Source organism: Polypterus senegalus, chromosome 4, assembly GCF_016835505.1.
Source record: "Polypterus senegalus isolate Bchr_013 chromosome 4, ASM1683550v1, whole genome shotgun sequence".
Lineage (NCBI taxonomy): Eukaryota > Metazoa > Chordata > Cladistia > Polypteriformes > Polypteridae > Polypterus > Polypterus senegalus.
Window position 1 is genome coordinate 171727939 of NC_053157.1, and position 24027 is coordinate 171751965.

A 24027-nucleotide genomic window follows, 5' to 3' on the forward strand; every position below is an offset into this window, starting at 1 on the left:
TTTGCAAGTGTAATATACCAGTTAGACAGATGATCTACAGCATAGTTCACATGCTTTTAACCCATTGCCTAGAGATTCAACGAATGAGCCAAAGTATTTGAAAGAAAATAGAAGTACATGGAAACAGAGATGAGATAATGTCTAGAGAGAGAGAGAGAGAGAGCAAATAGTGAGATTAGGGCAGGATCAGAACCCAGGGATCCTGTACATGTAATGTTTAATTGGAGTCATGGAAGGGGCTACAGGAGACAAAAATACAAATTTTCTGAAACTTTTGTACAGAAATCCAGTGTCATGTTCATTTTAATGCTTGCCAGATTTTAATTCCTCAAGATCACAATAGCAGTGCTCAATGAGCCATTCACTGAGAAAAGTGCCTTACAGATATATTTATTGTCTGCAGTTTTTTGCAGAACCCCAAAGTAAAAAAACTGTTTTAAAACTATACACACACAAAAGGCTGTTTTGCATGGCTAGGGAAAAATAACATTAAACATATATCTTACTGGAAATGGCTCCTTTTATCTAGATGTGATTTCCTCAAGTCACATTTGTGTAAGTTGACTATGTACTTTTGATAATTAATGATGCAGATGCGATTTTATGGTTTTTAATAGTATTTCTTGTTGAAAAAATGTCAAACATGTTACTAGCTAGCGTGGGTTTTTTCCGGTTACTCCTGTTTCCTCCCACAGTTCAAAGACATGCAGGTTAGGTGCGATGGTGATTCTAAATTGTCCCTAGAGTATGCTTGGTGTGTGTGTGTGTGTGTGCCCTGTGGTGGGCTGGTGCCCTGCCTGGGGTTTGTTTCCTGCCTTGTGCCCTGTATTGGCTGGGATTGGCTCCAGCAAACCCCCATGACCCTGTAGTTAGAATATAGCTGGTTGGATAATGGATGGATGGATGAATGCTACTAGCCAGTAGGTTTTGTAGATCTAATGTGCAATGAGGTAAATCTCTGATGCCTGTAGTGTTGTTATTGGCTACCCAATACCAACTGACAGTAGTTTTAAATCATAGTTAAATTATTTTTCATTATACTTTTAAGAATCTCAATCTCATATTTCTGATATCTGAATCTGAAATGTGTGATGCTTCACAATTAATGATTGAGGAACTGAGTTACTTTAAGAACCAACCTAAAATGATACACCTCTCCATTTTCCACTTGGTCCAATTGACTCCATATGAGATCTTTGGATCTAGAAGACAGCAAGACTAATCCCTGCTCTAGTGTGCAACCAAATAAAAAGTTTCCAATTCATCAGTGGAATTCATTGGGTCAGATATTTGCCATCTCCTTTCTATTCATTCAGAAATTAATATTTTTTTGGAATATTTCACAAACTGATCCCTATCCGATGAAGTCATTTAAAATCACTCCCAACATACCACAGCGATTTTTCAATCTGAGAAGACAACAAAGAGAGTGACATTTAAAGTACAATTATTTTCAGATTATTTTTACTTCCTTTTCTGGATGATCAAAAAGAGATTATTCATTGTAATCAATGATACTAGACTACCAGCTTTTGTAAAAATTTGGAATAACAGTTTAGCTTGGCTGAGATCACTTTTGTCAAGCCTTGTGTCTCTAAGGAGTACTTCATTTGGACACCCTGTTTGCTGGCAATGTTGGGGTTGATGCTGCCCAAATTTCTCACCAAACATAAAAGTCTGAATTGATTTTAATTCAGCTACTAAATGGAGCAGAGTCCACTGAATTACAATATATCTTCTACTAGCAAAATACCCGCGCTTCGCAGCAGAGAAGTAGTGTGTTTAAGAAGTAATGAAAAAGAAAAGGAAACATTTTAATAATAACGTGACATGATTGACAATGTAATTGTTTTGTCATTGTGATGAGTGTTGCTGGCATATATATTATATATATATATATATATATATATATATATATATATATATATATATATATATACTGCTCAAAAGAATTAAAGGAACACTTTTTAATCAGAGTATAGCATAAAGTCAATGAAACTTATGGGATATTAATCTGGTCAGTTAAGTAGCAGAGGGGTTGTTAATCAGTTTCAGCTGCTGTGGTGTTAATGAAATTAACAACAGATGCACTAGAGGGGCAACAATGAGATGACCCCAAAACAGGAATGGTTTAACAGGTGGAGGCCACTGACATTTTTCCTCCTCATCTTTTCTGACTGTTTCTTCACTAGTTTTGCATTTGACTACAGTCAGTGTCACTACTGGTAGCATGAGGCGATACCTGGACCCTACAGAGGTTGCACAGGTAGCCATCTCCAGGATGGCACATCAATATGTGTCATTGCCAGAAGGTTTGCTGTGTCTCCCTGCACAGTCTCAAGGGCATGGAGGAGATTCTAGGAGACAAGCAGTTACTCTAGGAGAGCTGGAGAGGGCCATAGAAGGTCCATAACCCATCAGCAGGACCAGTATCTGCTCCTTTGGGCAGGAGGAACAGGATGAGCACTGCCAGAGCCCTACAAAATGACCTCCAGCAGGCCACTGGTGTGAATGTCTCTGACAAAACAACCAGAAAGACTTCATGAGGGTGACCCAAGGGCCCCATGTCCTCTAATGGGCCCTGAGCTCACTGCCCAGCAGCATGCAGCTCGATTGGCATTCGCCATAGAATACCAGAATTGGCAGATGCACCACTGGTGCTGTGTGCTTTTTACAGATGAGACCAGGTTCACCCTGAGCATGTGACAGAAGTGAAAGGGTCTGGAGAAGCCATGGAGAACATTATGCTGCCTGTAACATCATTCAGCATGAGCAGTTTGGTGGTGGGTTAATGATTGTCTGGGGAGGCATATCCATGGAGGGTCACACAGACCGCTACAGGCTTGACAAAGGCACCTTGGCTGCCATTAGGTATCAGGATGAAATCCTGGACCCATTGTCAGACCCTATGCTGGCACAGTGGCTCCTGGTGCACGACAATCCCTGGCCTCATGTGGTGAGAGTATGCAGGCAGTTCCTGGAGGATGAAGGAATTGATACCATTGACTGGCCACCACACTTTCCTGACCTAAATCCAATAGAACACCTCTGGGACATTATGTTTTGGTCCATCCAATGCCACCAGGTTGCACCTCAGACTGTCCAGGAGCTCAGTGATGCCCTGGTCCAGATCTGGGAGGAGATCCCCACAACACCATCTGTCATCTCATTAGAAGCATGCACCGATGTTGTCAGGCATGTATACAAGAACACAGGGGCCATACAAAGTGCTGCGTACAATTTTGAGTTGCTGCAATTAAATTTTGGCAAAATGGACTAGCCTGCCACATAATTTTTTCACTCTGATTTTTGGGGCGTCTTTGAATTCAGGGCTCTGTAGGTTGATCATTTTCATTTCCATCAAACGATGTGGCATCCTTTCGTTCCTAACACATTACCCAGTCTATATCAGTATAGATATCCGGGAGGATTTCTTTTTCCCATTGAGATCTGATGTGTTTTCAAAGTGTTCCTTCCATTTTTTTGAGCAGTTTATATATATATATATATACACACACACACGTATATACATATACACACATATATATATATACATATACATAGATACTGTATATACATATACATATATACATACATATGCATATATACATATATATACATATATATACACATATACATATATATATATACATATACATATATATATATATACACATGTACAGTACAGGCCAAAAGTTTGGACACATCTCCTCATTCAATGTGTTTTCTTTATTTTCATGACCATTTACAGCACTCCATCACTCTTCTTCTTGGTCAAATAGCCCTTACACAGCCTGGAGGTGTTTGGGATCATTGTCCTGTTGAAAAATAAATGATCGTCCAACTAACCTGACTTCTGCACAACACAACTGCTGGTCCCAACCCCATTGATAAAGCAAGAAATTCCACTAAATAACCCTGATAAGGCACACCTGTGAAGTGAAAACCATTTCAGGTGACTACCTGTTGAAGCTCATCGATAGAATGCCAAGAGTGTGCAAAGCAGTAATCAGAGCAAAGGATGGCTATTTTGAAGAAACTAGAATATAAAACATGTTTTCAGCTATTTCACCTTTTTTTGTTAAGTACATAACTCCACATGTGTTCATTCATAGTTTTGATGCCTTCAGTGAGAATCTACCAATGTAAATGGTCATGAAAATAAAGAAAACACATTGAATGAGGATGTGTGTCTAAACTTTTGGCCTGTACTGTACATATACATCCACATATATATATACATATATATGCATACATATGTATATATATGTGTGTGTGTGTGTGTGTGTGTGTGTGTGTGTATATATACACACACATATATATATATATACATATATACATATACATATCAACATATATACTGTATATACACATATATATATACATATCTACATATATACAGTATATTAGGGGTGGGACTCGATTAAAAGAATTAATCTAATTAATTAGAGGCTTTGTAATTAATTAATCTTGATTAATCGCATGTAATCGCACCAGAAAATTTGCCCCAAAGTGCAAATGTTTTTTTTAATTTAAAAAGGTTTTAGTGGGCGACAGAATCAAATAATAGACATGGACATGAATATTGTAAACTCAAGCTCTTTTAATTTCTGAAAAAAAAATGCATTTAAACTGCATTTCAGTTCAAAACAGAAACAAAAATATCATCCCTGGCTAAAATTGGGCAGACTTAAAAATAAAGTGGTATTGTAAGTACTTTAAGTACATGTTCAGAATTGTATTGTCTTTAAATAATAATAACAAAAATTTCAACATAAAGTGCAGTTTTTCTTCTTAAAAAAATAAGGCAGAAACATAAAAGGTAATTTGACCAGCTTCACCTTTAAACTCTGAGTAACCTTAGCCAAAATTATTTTGTATATTAGGCATGTGATCATTGAACATTTTGTAATTAGATGTAATTAAAATTACTAACGGTCACAGAAGTCCAATGAGCCCCAGTAAGAGCCACAAAGTCCGCTTTCTGTAATGCATCTAAATTTGCTTGCTTTTCAGTGTCATAAAGCTGTTGAATTTTACTTGAAATAGTCTCTCGAGACGGTAGTTGGAAAGTTGGATCACCTGACGCTAACTGTAGCACATTTTCTAACCCCCTATCTTCCACCACTGTTAGTGGTCTACAGTCCAAAGCAATCCATTTTGTGAGAGAATTTGTAAGTTTGACCGATGTTGACTTAGGAATTTTGGTCCTGAAGCCAGTCATTTCATTAGGTTTGGGCTGCCAACACCTTTTGTTGGTACTCGAACTCGTACTGGTAGCGCTAACATTATACAGTTTCTGTGCTTGCTGTAACATGTTTTGCATTTAGATGGTACCGTAAGGTTGAAGTGAGTCGGTGGTATGCAAACTCCTTTTTGCACAGTTTGCACAAAACCACGCTTTTATCAAGGCTTCCGTCGGGTAGTCTTTTGAAATGAAATTTGCCTCCGATCAGTCCTAGCAACGCTTTCTTCAGACTCTTCCATTTTTGTAGCTCTGGTGTGTGCATCAATGTAATTGATGTACCAAGAAATCATGCATTGACAAAAGTTCCCCTTTGCTTGGAATTGAACGTGTGATTAAATGCGTTATTTTTTTTAACGCGTTATGGAGCACATGCATCAAAGCTTCTCAGCTGTGTTTGTGCTAAGAAAAGGAAACATTTTAAAAATAACGTAACATGATTGTCAATGAAATTTTTTGTAGGGTCTTCCCTGAGACTTATTAATTGTCATCGCGAAGCAGAGCCTCACTGGAAATTGGAGGCATTTGAATTGAAATGGGAGATCAGGGGGTGTAATGGGGATGCGAGGAATACAAACTCTCTTCCCTGAACAACCGCCAGTAAAAATAGTTGCCTCAATAAGGTTCTTTTGCAGACATGTGACCTGAAGTCTCGTGCCGTTACAAAGTCTCAGTGGCTGTAAGGTTTTCAGTAATATTATTGGTGTCCCAACCCTCAAAATTAGATTATGCTCAGTAGTACCTGGAGGATTCAGAGTGTGGAGAAACCCTAAAGACAGCGTGTGTATTAACTTGTGAATTTTTCTGTTAGTATTTGGTGGCAGCGCTACAAAGTTGTTTCTGCAAGACCGTGTTAGCTGCGGAGCTCAGCTCAGAGCGAAATGAAGTGAATGAAATGAGGTGAATGGGAGGGGAGATGCTGACGTGACTCCCCCCTCCCCCCAAACACAGTGTCTCAAAATTTGCATAAGCACAGTCCTTCACCAGCAATTTTAACTTAGTTACAAAGTGATCAAAACTCTCGTTTATACCCTGCGTCCTCTCATTAAACTTGTATCCCACAAATATTGTATTAGTCGTGGGCATGACAAACGTCAGCGGCAGCCTGTCTATGAACTTAATTTAAGGAGCGTGTCTACAAACTTAATTTAAACTTACGGTTTACACTGTGCTTTGTTTCCGCAGTAGCTGCACTTATGAATATGCTTGTATGCGTCACTCGCTTGATATTCTTTTTCTGCCTTCTCAATTGTGTAATGCGTCTTTTCTTCAGCGCTCTTTGGGGCTCTTCCTTGTTCTTTATGTACTGCGTTCACAGTCAGTTGACGTGATTACCTGGGAGGCGTGATAATGTGAGACGCAACTCCACCTCCCACGGCCATCGACCTGCAGTCTATTACAGTATATGGATGAAAAAATAGGTTCCAGTTATGACCATTACGTGTAGAATTTCGAAATGAAACCTGCCCAGCTTTTGTAAGTAAGCTGTAAGGAATGAGCCTGCCAAATTTCAGCCTTCTACCTACATGGGAAGTTGGAGAATTAGTGATGAGTCAGTGAGTGAGTGAGTCAGTGAGGGCTTTGCCTTTTATTAGTATAGATGATAATCCACATTTACTAAAATACCAGAAAGTTCTGTTAATTGTAGTAAACTGTGTATTCATTCTTCTTCATTAAGGAAAATTAAATTGGCTATTTTTCAGGACACTATGTTCATAGCCTCTGAATTTATACAATATGGTCGGCATTACTTCAAGCAGAAATATTTTTGCTACATCAAATTACTCAGTGACTCCTTTTCAAAAATTCTGCTAATCTTGCATATTTCAGTTCCATTTAGTACTTTTTAGCCTTTCACTAGTTGCAGTTGACTAGTCAATGGCATGCTTCTTCCAATTGTTACTTTTTCCTCATTTTTGACATTATCTGGAGCTTATTTTAAAACTACAAAATGCTATGTAATACTTTTTAAGAGACAGCAGTTTATCCATCCATCCATTAACCAACCCGCTATATCCTAACTGCAGGGTCACAGGGGTTTGCTAGAGCCAATCCCAGCCAACAAGGCAGGAAACAAACTCCGGGCAGGGCGCCACACACGGGACAATTTAGGATCGCCAATCCACCTAACCTGCATGTCTTTGGACTGTGGGAGAAAAACCGGAGCACCTGAAGGAAACCCACGCAGACATGGGGAGAACATGCAAACTCCACTCAGGGAGGACCCGGGTCTCCTAACTGCAAGGCAGCAGCGCTACCACTGCGCCACCGTGCTGCCCAACAGCAGTTTAGTTTAATTAAAATACATTCAACTTAATTGATTTGACAAAGCATAAACAAGTACAGTTGATTTTTAAAGCAGTACTGTAGTGCATTATTGCTAGGCAATTGGGAAAAACACGGGAAACACAGAATTAAGTATTTTATTGTAATATAATAATGCTCTTTTATAAAGTATGGCAACGTTTCTCAACCTTTAAGTATTTGTGGCCCGAGTTTTCATAACAGTTTTAATCACGGCCCCCCCTAACATTTTTTTGAAATGTAGATGCATATTTTATTATACCTACTTAACTTTTATCGACATTTATCTAACTCTATATTTATTGTTCTTTATTGTTCTAGTATCAGAATGTAGTTTAAGTTAATTTGTTTTGGTTTCAACAAATGTTTTTTCAGATTTTTGATTCTTGTTTTCTCTTTTTTACATCTTTGCACCCCACTTTTTGTTGCTTCATGCCCCCCTAGGGGGGCCCGCCCCACAGGTTGAGAACTACTGAAGTATTGAACCAAAGTATTTTTAAAGCTTTACTCTGCTTGTTGTCTGTTTTTATTTGATCAATGTCATGCTTTTTTTTTTTGCTCTTAACAGCTTCTTGCAAAAAATGTTAAATCTGGTTTTCTTAAATCCTTGTCATGTGTGACTAATGTTTTTATTCCAAACCTTACATGAAATACCAATAATCAGTATGATAATATACCAGCGCAATATGTGTGCAGCATTCATCAACATTTATTCTCAGCAGTGTCTAAGAAATCCATTCATCATGGCAGAAAACATGCAAAAATTACACTACAGTCCCTCTGGGTTCTTCTGTATTACAAAGGCATATCTGGATGGTTTGTCAGGAGGCAATACATGATCGTCAGAGTTCAGGGACATACTGAGTCATAAAGCAATGCATGTCAACTCAGAATCCTTGAGAAAATCTTTATTTCCCAGGGAACTAGTCAGTTCTACAGCTTCTGCTTTTTTTTTTTTTTGGAGTATTGATACATGTGTTCGAATTTAGCCAAGCAAGTAATTCTGTACCACAGTCATAATTTCTTCAGTGGTATAGAAAATGTATTATATAGATTAGTCTGTATACTTTTTTCAAGAGGCTTCTTTACAGACTACATGTTAAATAGTTAGGACTTTTTTATTTTAACCCTGTAAGAACTAATTCATTTCCCTTTTTCTACTCTCTTCTCTTAATAGGGGTCAATTTTATTTCCATAAGTTTCTCATCAAAGTTGCCATGCCAGGACCGTTATTTACATTCAGTCAATCGCCTTCACAGCTATTCTTTAAACATTATAAAATAGCACCTTTATTACAATGTATGTTTTCCAAATAACAGACACAATAAAAGAATTATTTAAAAAAACAATTTGTACAGTGAAGCAGCATGGTGGTGCAGTGGTGGCACAGTAAGGAGACCATTGTTCACATCCCGGGTCCTCCATGCATGGAGTTTGCATGCTCTCCCCACATTTGTGTGGGTTTCCTCTGGGTGCTCTGTTTTCCTCCCATAGTCCAAAGACATGCAATTTAGGTAAACCGGTGATAATAAGTTAGCCCTAGTGTGTGGTTTGGGTGTGTGTGTGTATATTTACATTGCAATGGACTGGCACCCTTATCCAGGATTTGTTCCTGCCTTGCACCCTATGCTACTTCTCATAGGCTCCATCAGCCTCCCACAACCCTGTTCAGGAGTAAGCAGGATAGGAAATGACTGACTGACTTTGTACAGTCAATGTAGAGTGTATTAATTACATTATATTATCAATTTTTTTATTATTATTATTTAACATTTTACAGATCATTTAGGCAAACAATCATTTCTTGCTGAGTTTATTGATATTTTATTCTAAACTTTTTAAATTCAGATTCACTAACATTTTTTTAAGCTTTAAGTCTTTGCAACTTCCTTGCTTTTTTATTATAATTCATAAGAATAATATTTGCTCAGACTTTCAGTATTGTCCAGCGCACTAGGCATCACATTTTACTATTGACAGGTCAACATATAACACAAAAATGGCCACATTGTGTAATGATTGTGTTGATAGATAGATAGATAGATAGATAGATAGATAGATAGATAGATAGATAGATAGATAGATAGATAGATAGATAGATAGATAGATAGATAGATGCTTTATTAATCCCAAGGGGAAATTCACTGTTATAGTAATATATTTGTTGCTGATGTGCAATAAATCATATTACTGGTACATATGCCAAATATTGATGTAATATAAAGTGTGTTTTAGTATGGCACTTTTTCATCTTCCTGTCAGGCTACATGCAGTGTAAAACTGCAGGATTCCTTTGAGCAGAGGTCTGCATCCTCATGGATCCCACAAGGCATGACCTAAAAACTGTACAGCAGTCAGAAGCATTCTGCTGGGTGACAGGTATCAGTTAGACATGGTTTCCAGGTCACAAGAAATATGCTTGACAAAAAATACCTCAAATGATTATGATAAAGACAACATTGATTATTTTTTATTGTTATTATGTAAAAGTAAAGTACCTAAGAAGTGACAGCTTCCACCACAAGCATATAAGGCGCTCCATTATTTTTAGCCAAGCAATATGGTACAATCGTATTTGCTCAGACCCGACAGACCGGGATCAACAACTGCAGGAGCTCAGACAAGATTTCATCAGACAAGGTTATACCCCCAAAACAACAGACACTAAAATAAGAAGAGCTACTGCCATACCCAGAGACAACCTTCTGGAATATAATAACAAAGACAACAAGAACCGCATCCCCCTTGTTGTCACCTACAACCTACATCTTGAAACACTTTGAAAAATTATAAAAGAGCTTCAGCCAATGCTAAACAACGACCAAACACTGAAAAATGTATTTCCTGAACCTCCCCTCCTGCCATACAGACAACCACCAAACCTTCAGCAACTAATTGTCCGAAGCTCCCTAAGTGAACCAACAGAAAATGGCGCATCTCCCTGCCTACAGAAAAGATGTAAAATGTGTGCTCACATTTACAATACAGACCGTATAGTTATACCACACTGCTGACTTGAACATCACATCAAGGGATCATTTTCCTGCAGATCATCTAATGTTGTCTACCTAATTCTCTGCAAGAAATTTCCTGACACTGCACTCTATGTGGGAGAAACTGGACAAACACTCCGCCAGAGAATGAATTTACACCGGTTCTACATTAAACGTGGTAACACAGATGTTCCTGTAGTGGCCCACTTCAACAGCCATGGACACTGTGAGAGGGACTTTAAAGTCACAGAGCTTATAGGCAACTTCAAAACACAGCAAGAGTGTAAAGAATGGGAAGTTAAACTCATGTTAAAATTTAATACATTACAACATGGCTTGAACAGACACAAGAGTTTTATGGCCAGATATGAGGACTGTTTGCATCTCTCAGACTGACACAGATAGCCTGCCTACAGACCCATATAGTTTTGAAAAACTCATCACAAACTTCAAAGGACTCCAAAGATCTTGACCATACATTGTTCTTCTCTATCTTGTTAAATTAATCTTAGCCTGAATGAATCTATTCATTTTTTACATTTAAAATTTTTCATTTAAAGATTTACCAATGTTGTTTCTTGTCCTAGTGTGTGTATATAAACACAGGGAACTTCAGTTTCTGTATTACATCTTGCCTGAAGAAGGGGCCCGAATTGCCTCGAAAGCTTGCATATTGTAATCTTTTTAGTTAGCCAATAAAAGGTGTCAATTTGCTTGGCTTTTCTCTGTAAAAGTAAAGTAATTCAGCACTATGTTATTCAATAGAAGTTACCATCACAAGAACTAATCTGGATATAAGACACTCAGCACATACATCGGACGACGACATCATTTTATGTGTAGAGTTGTGTTTCATAGTTTATTCGTGCATGATGGATAATCAGTAGACAGATGGCTCTTTGAATTTTTAAAGGAATACTTTATTTATTTTCAACATAAGACATTTCATCAACACTACCTTAGGTAGCCATTCTTTACAGATTTGGGTAGAAACTATGCAAAAGTAATTATGAGCTGCCCAGTCAAACTATTTCTTTTTAAGTACATCAAAAGTCCTGTAATGGTCATTTGATATTAGTTGAAAAAGTGAAGAAATTATGTATTCAGTGATTTCTCTTTATCTTAGTAATTCTCAGGTGAATGAATGAAGCAATAGCTGAAAAAATGGTGTTCATCTGGTTATCAATCCCATCCTGACTCCGTCACCCACATGCCACACACACACACACACACACACACACACACACATATCTGATGCACTAATCCAGTCCCACCATGCTGATTTTTATTATTGGAGTACTCAGCAGCTGCATGTCTTTACCTATTAGACTGAATCACATTCAGATAAGACATACACATGGCAGGGGGTTATACTCTTAGCAGTCTAGTAAATGAATGTGTAAATGGCTTTTAAGCTGTGCAGCAAACAACCTTGAGCTACATTACCTGTACAGCAGCTTGGCACAGTGAGACTGCATCTCTGTTAAACTAGTGAAAAATATTGTTACTGAGATCAGGTTCTTCTTTCCACATATGGATCAAACCCTGGAGGAGGTCTGACTAGAGAGATAGATCTTTTTTAGATGGATACTTTGTCAGGATGTAATGCAATGTTGTCAGAGTTCAGGGACACACTGAATCATAAAGAAATACATATCAACTCAGACTCTTTGTGAAAATATTTTCCAGGGAAATGGCCACCTCTGTAACCTTTTTTGGGTATTGATAGGCTTGTTCCAGTTTAAAGCAATTCACTATCTCATCCAAATATTCCTATTCTCTACTTATATAAAAATACTATTTTAATTATAGGAATTTGCTGCTTTAAATTTTATTAAAGTCTTGATTTAAAAATATATGAGTTTACTGTAATAACTAGGAAAGCTTTTTACGCCTTTGCACACTAGCTAATTTTCACCTGTAGATTGACAATGTTGCAAATGAAACTGGCTATGGTATGGTGGTATAGTGGATAAGGCTGCTGGCTCGTAGATCCAGAATAATATCCTCAAATCTCTTCATTGTCTGTTTGTATGGTCTTCTTGTTTGTGTGTGGGTTTAACTCTCATACCTGAAAGACATGCTTACAGGTGATTGCAAATGAACTCTTTGTGGATACGTACATTTTTAGGGCCTGTGATGGGCCTGCCTTGTGCCCAGTGCTGCAGATTTTGACTCCAGTCCCTCATGATCCAGAATTGGTTATGTGGGTCTGAGAATATTATTTTATTTTACAATATATTGAACATGATAAAATATTAAATGCTAAAATATTCAGTAAGATGCATTAAGAATATACTAGTAAAATACCCATTATTAAATGGTGTGTCATGGACGGCCGGGACGCCTCTTCTCTGGGAGGACCGGGGGAGCAAGTCTGGTCGGGACAGTACCTCCCTTGTAATGCTAAATGGCAACCCCCCTGGGTTGCAGTAGTGCCTAGGACTCCTGCAGGAGTTTGATGATGTCCTGTTGGGATTCATGGGTGCCGCCAGAGGGTGCTGCCAGAAACAGGTCATCAAATACTTGGAGCACTTCTGGTGGGCTATAAAAGGAGCAGTCAGCCACCACTCCAGGAGCCAGAGTCGAGAGATGAAGCTTGCCGGGAGGAGTGAAGGAAAAAAAGGAAAAGAAATGTGTTTTGTTATTGTGCTTGTGTTTGGGACTGTGTTGCTGTGCTTGTGGGAGACGAGGAAAACATTTCCTACAAGTGAAAAGAAAAAATAAAAGCCCAGTGTGCTTTGAACTTGTGTCCTACACCTGTCTGTGTCAGGACTGGCCTTTACAGGTGAACTAAAACAAGATACAATAAAAGGTTCACTTCTTTGGTTTTAATTTTAATACATTTGAGAAAATGGTTTTGTTTAAGCCTCCTATGTCATGTGGCTAGTTGTGGCCATGTTGTAGCAACTTCTTTGGATTTCTAAGTGGAACACTGTGTCTCCTGATAAGGTATTGCTGCACTACCAAGATGCTGTTATGTGCTCACTTTGATTGACTTTGGAAGAGGGTGAGGAGAAGTATGATTCGGCAGTTCTTCACGTGTTGTCTTTGTTATTTAGCTTTCAATCTTCCATCTGGGGATTAATGGGATGTGTAGTAGGGGCTGAAGGGGTTCTGAAGCCATGAAAACAGATTTATGCCTCTTTGTTACATCCTTTGAATCAATTTGGGGCAATTATTAAGAGGAATGCACCTACTTCATATTAAGGATATTTTGTATCTAATATAGACAGCCAACTACTTACTTTTTAGGATTCTATGTCTTGGTATTGTTGGAAACATTTATGGATCCACTTACTAAGTTCATCCCACCACTCACCAAGCAAATTCTTCTTTCAACTGATTCCTTTTGAAAACACAATAAGCACAGCACAGCCATTCCTCATTGGTGTTCATTGAATCGTTCAATGTATATACACTTATAGGAGTATAAGTGGTCTGAGCTGGGACAAAAGAAGGGAGATCAAATGGAAGGAAAACTAAGTGAAAAAAGGAAGGATTCAGAATCAGGTGATTGAGAAAATGCTACAGCAGTCAACATGCCCCGTGGTGGAACATGGGAATCACGATTCGGGTGGGTGGTCACTCCTGGTGAGCTTTGGGAGCTGGAAAGACCAAGTGCTTCAAAGACCCAGTGAATCCCAGTCAAGGTAGCAGGACTAGGAAGTTGGGCGTGGTGGGTCCCAATGGAAAAACAGTGTTTTTATGGATTGTTATTGAAGAAGACTTTTGCCTGTACTGCACTTTTAAACACTGTTTTGATGTTTGAATAAAACACTATACACTGTTTTGCACCAATAATTGTTGCTGTTTCTCACTTGTCCTAAACCATCCCCGGCGTGACTAGCAATGTCCTATGGCTGAAGGCACTTGTGTCATCACAAGTTCGCACTCTCTGCTTACAATAACAAACTCCTTACCCAGTTTCAGACCATTCTCATTAATGAATTTAGACTCTAAACTCTTTGCTAAAGTTCTATCTTGGTGACTTCAACATATTATTCATAAATTGGTCCACCTAAATCAAATTGTTTTTATCCTCTCCTCAGTGCACTTCTTCTTGTAAATGCAGCCTCTTCTTTTACAAATCCTGGAGCATTTATCGTATTGGAGGCTGAAAACACATTTGATTTGTTAATTCGGCAATCCTTTCGAAAAGCTTTGGACTGGATAAGCTTTGGCGTGGAGTTTGTGGCAATGATTAGAACATATCATCTTACATCCTCACTCACTCAGCATTCTAACATTTGTTGCCCTATCATATTAAGAAGAGATCCAGGCAGTGTTGTGTAAGCTCCACTGTTTCTTTTAATTTAACACTGCCACCAAAGGCTAAGGCTAATCTTAAATGAAATCTACTCATAGGTATTTCACCAAATAATAACACCACAGAACTTCTCTTTGTGCTGATCACGATGAAAAAAGTGTCAGGCTCTTACTAACAGACTTGATCTAGAATGGTATATTTTTACACTTTTTTGAGATCTTACAGCAGGACATCAATTATTGTTTGTCTTGTTGTGCGCTGTGTGCCACATAGGATACATGCATGCACAAACCACCACTCACTAATACATGTCCATTTTGGAGTTGCCAGTTAACCTAGCATGTGCATCTTTGGGTAGGATAGAATGATAGTGCCTGTAGGATGCTTACATATACTGTACAAAGAGAGAATGAACAAATTCCACTCTAATAGTAACCAGACCAGAAAACAAACGCAGGTCCTTTGACCTGTGGAGCAGCATATGCAAACCAAATAAAATAAACCTAGAAAGTGTAATTTAACGTTATTATTACCATACTATATATTTGTTGACCACATAGCGCAGAATCAAATGTTAAACAAAATATGTGGTGGCAACCATAATTATACCCATAAAATAGCTGGCAAAGAGTGTGTGTTGTGCACAAAGTACAATTAAAGCTACCTCTGTGCTAGCTGCTTATGTGCAGTAATTATAAGCTTAGCTCAAAATATATTTGGTATTTTTGCTTTGAAAAGACACTTTTACAAAGAACCACTTTCTAAACAAACACACAAATATATGTATATAATGATTACAAGTGTTTATTGCAGTGTAGTGTAATCTAAGCTACTTGTCCACTGTAATTACAACACAGGATCATATTTATTTTCCTTCATGTTGCAATTCTTTGAGAAAAACCTCTATAAACAGAAACATACTGTATGGCTACAAAGCAGACTTGGAACTGTACTATTGGATGAAAACTAACTCCTGCCATTATGCCTAATAAAATACAATAGCCTGAGGTTATTGCTAAGGCTTTGCTTTTCCCCTTAATACTTGTTTACTGAATATTGTGGTAATTCATGTCCGGTAAACCTCAGTGCTCAAGTATCACCACTAACAGACCTCTTACTGAAAGCTAATATTCATTACTATCATACAATTCTACATTTATGTGAGGATCACAAGAAACACTTTGTTTAACAATAATATTTATTCAATGAGTAGTCAAGCAAAATTACACCTTTTATTGGCTAGTTAAAATGGTTCTTGCCTGAAGAAGGGGCCTGAGCTGCCTTGAATGCTTGCATATTGTAATCTTTTCAGTCAGCCAGTAAAAGGTGTCATTTTGCTTGACTTCTCACTACATTCATAATGGCTGACACAGTACAACATCCTATTATACCATAATATTTAAAAATAAAACTCAGTCAATTATTGTCACTTTCCAGCATTTTGTGGTTCTTTATCACCAGACATTATTTTTCCTTCTCTGCTTCATTCTGACCTTAGCTTAATGCAGTCATACTTTTCTATTTATTTATTAATACATATACATCTTAGGGATGCAATGCAAAAGTCTGAGAATTGTTCTAAATATAGATCTTCTATACAGTAAAATACAGAATATTAAGAATGTTTGCAAACAGATAAGCAAAACAGCTATAGTTATGTTAATGGATTTACATACCAGACCTTAACTAAAATATCATGTAGTCAATACCCATCCATCCATCCATCCATTTTCTAACCCGCTGAATCCGAATAGGGTCACAGCCAATCCCAGCCAACACAGGGCACAAGGCAGGAACCAATCCTGGGCAGGGTGCCAACCCACCGCAGGACACACACAAACACACCCACACACCAAGCACACACTAGGGCCAATTTAGAATCGCCAATCCACCTAACCTGCATGTCTTTGGATTGTGGGAGGACAACTGCAAACTCCAAGGACCGGGAAGTGAACCCGGTCTCCTAATTTGTACCACTGCGCCACCGTGCCGCCCTGTAGTCAATACCATGTTCTGGAATTAGATAAACCCAACTTACTATAAAGATACAAACAACTCTAAAATGAATTTAATTTGTCTTTATTCAGCAAAAAATAAACATAAGAATTCACACAGTGATTCTGAGGCTTATAAAACCATTTTTGTCAGTAATATCTTGAAGCCTGCGGTGGGCTGGCACCCTGCCCAGGGTTTGTTTCCTGCCTTGCGCCCTGTGTTGGCTGGGATTGGCTCCAGCAGACCCTGTAGTTAGGATATAGCGGGTTCGATAATGGATGGATGGGTAGGATAACTTGAAGCATTTTTTTCTTTTGATTTAATCTTGCTCTTATACTGGAGAAATATGGCCCAGTTCTCCTTACAGCACTGCTTCAGTTTATTGATGTTTATACACAGCTGTCTTAAGCTCCCATCTCAATGAGCTGAGGTCTGGACTATGACTTAGCTATTCCAAAGCCTTGGTTCCTTACTATTTCAGCCATTCAGTTTTAGATTTACTGGTTTGCTTGTGACGATTGCCCAATTACATGATTCAGTTTCAGCAAACTACAACTGTGGAACAGATGGATTCATATTATCCTCAAATAATCAATCGTAAAAAAGGTTTCATGCTGAAATGTGAGAAGATCCAAGTTATGTGGGTGCAAAATAACCCCAAATCATCACTACTTCATGTGATGATGCTGATCCAGCTTCATGCTCCCATCTATCTTCTGGGAGCCTCTCAACCCAATACGATTGATATTGTAACCAGGTGAGCTGGTCAATGAGGACACCAAAAGAAGCATGGGGAGGTGCATAGAGGTGCAAGTGCTTTTATTTGAAACAGTCAAAACCAAAAACAATATCCATTGTGCAGTGACTCAAAACTATTCTTAAATAATCCATAAAATCAGGTGTAATGTGGAAGTTAAAAATAATTCAATAAATAAATCCAGTTAAAACGAGGTTAAAAAAAACAGCAGACTAGAAACAGTCCTTTAAAAGCCTGGTGCCTTTTTTTAGCTGGCGGTTCCCCTGCTTACCCCTCTCGGGCCTGGTGGCAAAGGAGTCGCTCCTTTCAGTAGGTGTAGCTGCCTTATAAACTGGTCCAGTAGTCTTCCATCCCCTGGCTATGTACACCTGTCACACCAGACCAAGACTCAGGTTCCCCAATGACCAGGGTGCTCACATTGGGACTCTACCTCTCAAGCCTCCACGACTTCTGCTGCCTTTTGCGGTGAGCCATCCTTGATCCTGGTCACTCCTATTCCTCTGAAAAACTCAGCAGGAGTGACCCAATCCATCCGCTCCCAAGTGCTGGACAAACACCCCGCTAGGGCTTACTTCCCAGCTGCCTGACATTACTACAGTGAGCCTGCCTGCTCTCTCTTGCTCGCTCCTGTACCGACCCCTCTGCCTACTGCCTCCTTCTCACTGTTCTAACCTCCGCTCTCTTTTTCAATCTCCCCTCTGCTCTTGCGCTCCTCCTATTTATCATGGGGGAGTGACACAGGTGTGCCGATTAGCAGCTCCTCACATCAATTACAGACACGGGCGATCCCACACCTGTGCACTTCAGTGCGGAAACGCCCATGCTCACATCGCGCCCGGGAACCGTTCCGGCCACACTACCACGCCCCCTCTTTAACCCACGAATACAGCAATTATTTATTAAAAAACTGGCCATCCATTTTGAGCCACAGACCTGTTATATTACACTCCACCATCCTTCTTGATGAAGTTCATATGGTGGTGTGCCTTGCTCTTCCTTGATAATGACACTATTTGAATAATGACCAAACAACTCCAGTTCAGCCTTATCTGTCCAGAGGACATTGATTCACAGTTTCAGTCACATAGAACTTTACATACCCATAGTATGGCGAAGAGGAGAGAGAGAGAAACAGAGAGAGTGATGGTACATTTATCAACTGTAGCTTTACTATGCCGGCAGAAACTTGCAGATTTTTAATGCAACTCTTATTTTTTGTGATTTCTCAGAGAATCATACAGTCTGAGCTTTGGGTGATGCTCACTCCTGGGATAACTGAAAATTGCATTACATGTTGTTAATTTTTAAATAATCATTCTCACTGTAAAAACTGAAATGGCTATTTAACCCTTCTTGGATTGATGAGCAACAACAATTGCAGATTCAATTTGCGCTTAGCATAATGAAGCTAGAAAGTTTAATGCTCTATGCTAAACTGCCGAAAAGGCTACTTTTATACAAAGTAGTACTGACTGGTTATTAAGTACACCCGATTGGCAGCATCTGGCTCTGATTATCTTCTTAATTCACATCCAGTTAATTTCAATGTATAGTCACTATACCTTACAATTCAATTAAGCATTTGTTGTTAGTTCCACTAGTGCAGAAATATTAAACAGAATGCAGTGGCTTTACAGTACATGATACAATTAACTTATTAATAAATAATACCAATAAATACACATTATTATCTTGTTAAAATAAATAAATATCGCATATGAACATACAATATGCGTAAGACAGAACTACAACAACAACAACATTTATTTATATAGCACATTTTCATACAAATAATGTAGCTCAAAGTGCTTTGCATGATGAAGAAAAGATAAATAAAAGACAAAGTAAGAATTAAAATAAGACAACACTAATTAACATAGAATAAGAGTAAGGTCCAATGGCCAGGGAGGACAGAAAAAAAAAAAAAAAAAACTGGAGAGAAAAAATAAAATCTGCAGGGGTTCCAGACCATGAGACCGCCCAGTCCCCTCTGGGCATTCTACCTAACATAAATGAACAGTTCTCTTTAATAATAATAATAATACATTTTATTTATATAGCGCCTTTCCCATGCTCAAGGCACTTACAGAATATAAGAAAGAACGGCAGGGTATACAGTATATAGCATAGTACAAACCAAATAAATAAATAAGAAGATTAAGACAGTAAATTCAGAGAAAGCCTAACAGACAACAGAATTGATGGTCTCGCACACACACACACAGGTTACATGAGCATCTTGACAGAGAGGTAAACTGAGAGAAGGGAATGAAGTCAAATAGAGCTAAAAGCCTTCCTGAACAGATGAGTTTTGAGTTGTTTTTAAAAGAATTCATGGAGTCAGCTGACCTGATTAATTTCGTAGGTCATTCCAGAGTCTGGGCTATACAGCTGAAGGCCCTGTCACCCATGGAGTGAAGATTAGTGTGGGGCACAACAAGATTGCCAGAATCAGAGGACCTTAGTGGGGGCAGGCACATAGTGATGGAGAAGGTCACTGATGTAGTTTGGCGAGGTTATTTAAGGCTTTGTAGGTTATTAGTAGGATTTTATATTCGATTCTGTAAGATACGGGGAGCCAGTGAAGACGGAGCAGGATGGATGTGATGTGCTCGCTGTTGCTGTCGTGTCGAGTAAGGACTCTTGCAGCTGAGTTTTGAATAAGCTGGAGCTGTGATATAAGATTAGAAGGGGCACCTGCCAGCGGCGAGTTACAATAATCTATGCGGATGTGATAAAAGCATGGACAAGTTTCTCAGCATTAGAAAAGGAAGGAAGGAGCGAACACGGGATATGTTACGGAGGTGAAAGTAAGAAAGTTTCTTAATGTGATTTATGGGTGGAGTAAGAAAGGGAGGAATCAAAAATGACACCAAGATTCTTTGCAGTAGAGGCAGGTCTGATGAGATCACCACCAAGATGGACTGGGAAGGAGCTCATTTTATTAAGTTGAATTTTAGTCCCAACTTGCAGGAGTTCAGTTTTGTTGTAGTTTAATTTAAAGAGTTCTGCTCCATCCAGGTTTTAATTTCACTAAGGCAGGTTGTGAGCTGAGAAAGCTCTGATGAAGTTCCACTTTTAACATTGAAGTAGAGTTGAGTATCATCTGCATAAAATGATAGCCCAGTCCATAGCTACGAATAATATGGCCAAGGGAAGCATATAAATACAGAAGAGAAGAGGGCCAGGACAGAGCCCTGAGGAACTCCTTGTGTGACTGGCGCGAGCTGGATCTGCTGTTGCCAAGACTAACAAACTCTTGCCTATCAGTCAGATAGGACTTGAACCACTGGAGGGCAGTGCCAGAGATACCCAGCATGTTCTCCATTCTGGACAGTAGAATGTCATGTCTGACAGTGTCAAATGCTGCACTGAGGTCTAACAGAATTAATATGCTGGTTTGTCCAGAGTCTGCTGCCATAAGCAAATCATTGGTTACCGTAGCAGAGCAGTTTCACAGCTGTGCTGCACCCTGAAACCAGACTGAAAGGGTTCCATCAAATTATTAGACGATTAAGTAATTGGTGAGCTGGGAAGCTACAACACGCTCAAGAGCTTTTGACAGGAAAGGTAAGTGGGAAAATAGGCTGGAAATTGTTAAGATTGTCAGCATCAAGACCAGACTTTTTAACATTGGGGTTACAGAAGCGATTTTAAAAGTGAGCGCACAGAGCCAGTGTCAAGGGATGAGTTTATTATTGTTGTAACAGTCGGGATTATGGCATGAAGGCAGGATTTAAGTAGTGTGCTGGGGATGGGGTCCAGTACACAAGTAGTGGCCTCATCTTACAAAGCAGGTTATTAACAAACGCAGATGTGACTGGTGAGAACTTAGAGAAGGAGCTGGATGGAGTGGGAAAACAGGGAGAGATATAAACAGATGATGTATTTATGTTAGTTGAATTATTTAGATCTTTAATTTTGTTACGGAAAAAGTGGAGGAAATCCTCACAGACTTCAGTAGAAGAGGTAGTTGGGCCAGATGCAGGTTCGAGTAGTTTATTAACTACAGAAAACAAAACCCTTGGGTTATCGTGGCCACTTTCTATTATTCTGCCATAGTGGGTGTTCTTAGCAGCAGTTAGGAGGCAGCAGCGCTACCACTGCGCCACCGTGCCGCCCTGTAGTCAATACCATGTTCTGGAATTAGATAAACCCAACTTACTATAAAGATACAAACAACTCTAAAATGAATTTAATTTGTCTTTATTCAGCAAAAAATAAACATAAGAATTCACACAGTGATTCTGAGGCTTATAAAACCATTTTTGTCAGTAATATCTTGAAGCCTGCGGTGGGCTGGCACCCTGCCCAGGGTTTGTTTCCTGCCTTGCGCCCTGTGTTGGCTGGGATTGGCTCCAGCAGACCCTGTAGTTAGGATATAGCGGGTTCGATAATGGATGGATGGGTAGGATAACTTGAAGCATTTTTTTCTTTTGATTTAATCTTGCTCTTATACTGGAGAAATATGGCCCAGTTCTCCTTACAGCACTGCTTCAGTTTATTGATGTTTATACACAGCTGTCTTAAGCTCCCATCTCAATGAGCTGAGGTCTGGACTATGACTTAGCTATTCCAAAGCCTTGGTTCCTTACTATTTCAGCCATTCAGTTTTAGATTTACTGGTTTGCTTGTGACGATTGCCCAATTACATGATTCAGTTTCAGCAAACTACAACTGTGGAACAGATGGATTCATATTATCCTCAAATAATCAATCGTAAAAAAGGTTTCATGCTGAAATGTGAGAAGATCCAAGTTATGTGGGTGCAAAATAACCCCAAATCATCACTACTTCATGTGACGATGCTGATCCAGCTTCATGCTCCCATCTATCTTCTGGGAGCCTCTCAACCCAATACGATTGATATTGTAACCAGGTGAGCTGGTCAATGAGGACACCAAAAGAAGCATGGGGAGGTGCATAGAGGTGCAAGTGCTTTATTTGAAACAGTCAAAACCAAAAACAATATCCATTGTGCAGTGACTCAAAACTATTCTTAAATAATCCATAAAATCAGGTGTAATGTGGAAGTTAAAAATAATTCAATAAATAAATCCAGTTAAACGAGGTTAAAAAACAGCAGACTAGAAACAGTCCTTTAAAAGCCTGGTGCCTTTTTTTAGCTGGCGGTTCCCCTGCTTACCCCTCTCGGGCCTGGTGGCAAAGGAGTCGCTCCTTTCAGTAGGTGTAGCTGCCTTATAAACTGGTCCAGTAGTCTTCCATCCCCTGGCTATGTACACCTGTCACACCAGACCAAGACTCAGGTTCCCCAATGACCAGGGTGCTCACATTGGGACTCTACCTCTCAAGCCTCCACGACTTCTGCTGCCTTTTGCGGTGAGCCATCCTTGATCCTGGTCACTCCTATTCCTCTGAAAAACTCAGCAGGAGTGACCCAATCCATCCGCTCCCAAGTGCTGGACAAACACCCCGCTAGGGCTTACTTCCCAGCTGCCTGACATTACTACAGTGAGCCTGCCTGCTCTCTCTTGCTCGCTCCTGTACCGACCCCTCTGCCTACTGCCTCCTTCTCACTGTTCTAACCTCCGCTCTCTTTTTCAATCTCCCTCTGCTCTTGCGCTCCTCCTATTTATCATGGGGGAGTGACACAGGTGTGCCGATTAGCAGCTCCTCACATCAATTACAGACACGGGCGATCCCACACCTGTGCACTTCAGTGCGGAAACGCCCATGCTCACATCGCGCCCGGGAACCGTTCCGCCACACTACCACCCCCTCTTTAACCCACGAATACAGCAATTATTTATTAAAAAACTGGCCATCCATTTTGAGCCACAGACCTGCTATATTACACTCCACCATCCTTCTTGATGAAGTTCATATGGTGGTGTGCCTTGCTCTTCCTTGATAATGACACTATTTGAATAATGACCAAACAACTCCAGTTCAGCCTTATCTGTCCAGAGGACATTGATTCACAGTTTCAGTCACATAGAACTTTACATACCCATAGTATGGCGAAGAGGAGAGAGAGAGAAACAGAGAGTGATGGTACATTTATCAACTGTAGCTTTACTATGCCGGCAGAAACTTGCAGATTTTTAATGCAACTCTTATTTTTTGTGATTTCTCAGAGAATCATACAGTCTGAGCTTTGGGTGATGCTCACTCCTGGGATAACTGAAAATTGCATTACATGTTGTTAATTTTTAAATAATCATTCTCACTGTAAAAACTGAAATGGCTATTTAACCCTTCTTGGATTGATGAGCAACAACAATTGCAGATTCAATTTGCGCTTAGCATAATGAAGCTAGAAAGTTTAATGCTCTATGCTAAACTGCCGAAAAGGCTACTTTTATACAAAGTAGTACTGACTGGTTATTAAGTACACCCGATTGGCAGCATCTGGCTCTGATTATCTTCTTAATTCACATCCAGTTAATTTCAATGTATAGTCACTATACCTTACAATTCAATTAAGCATTTGTTGTTAGTT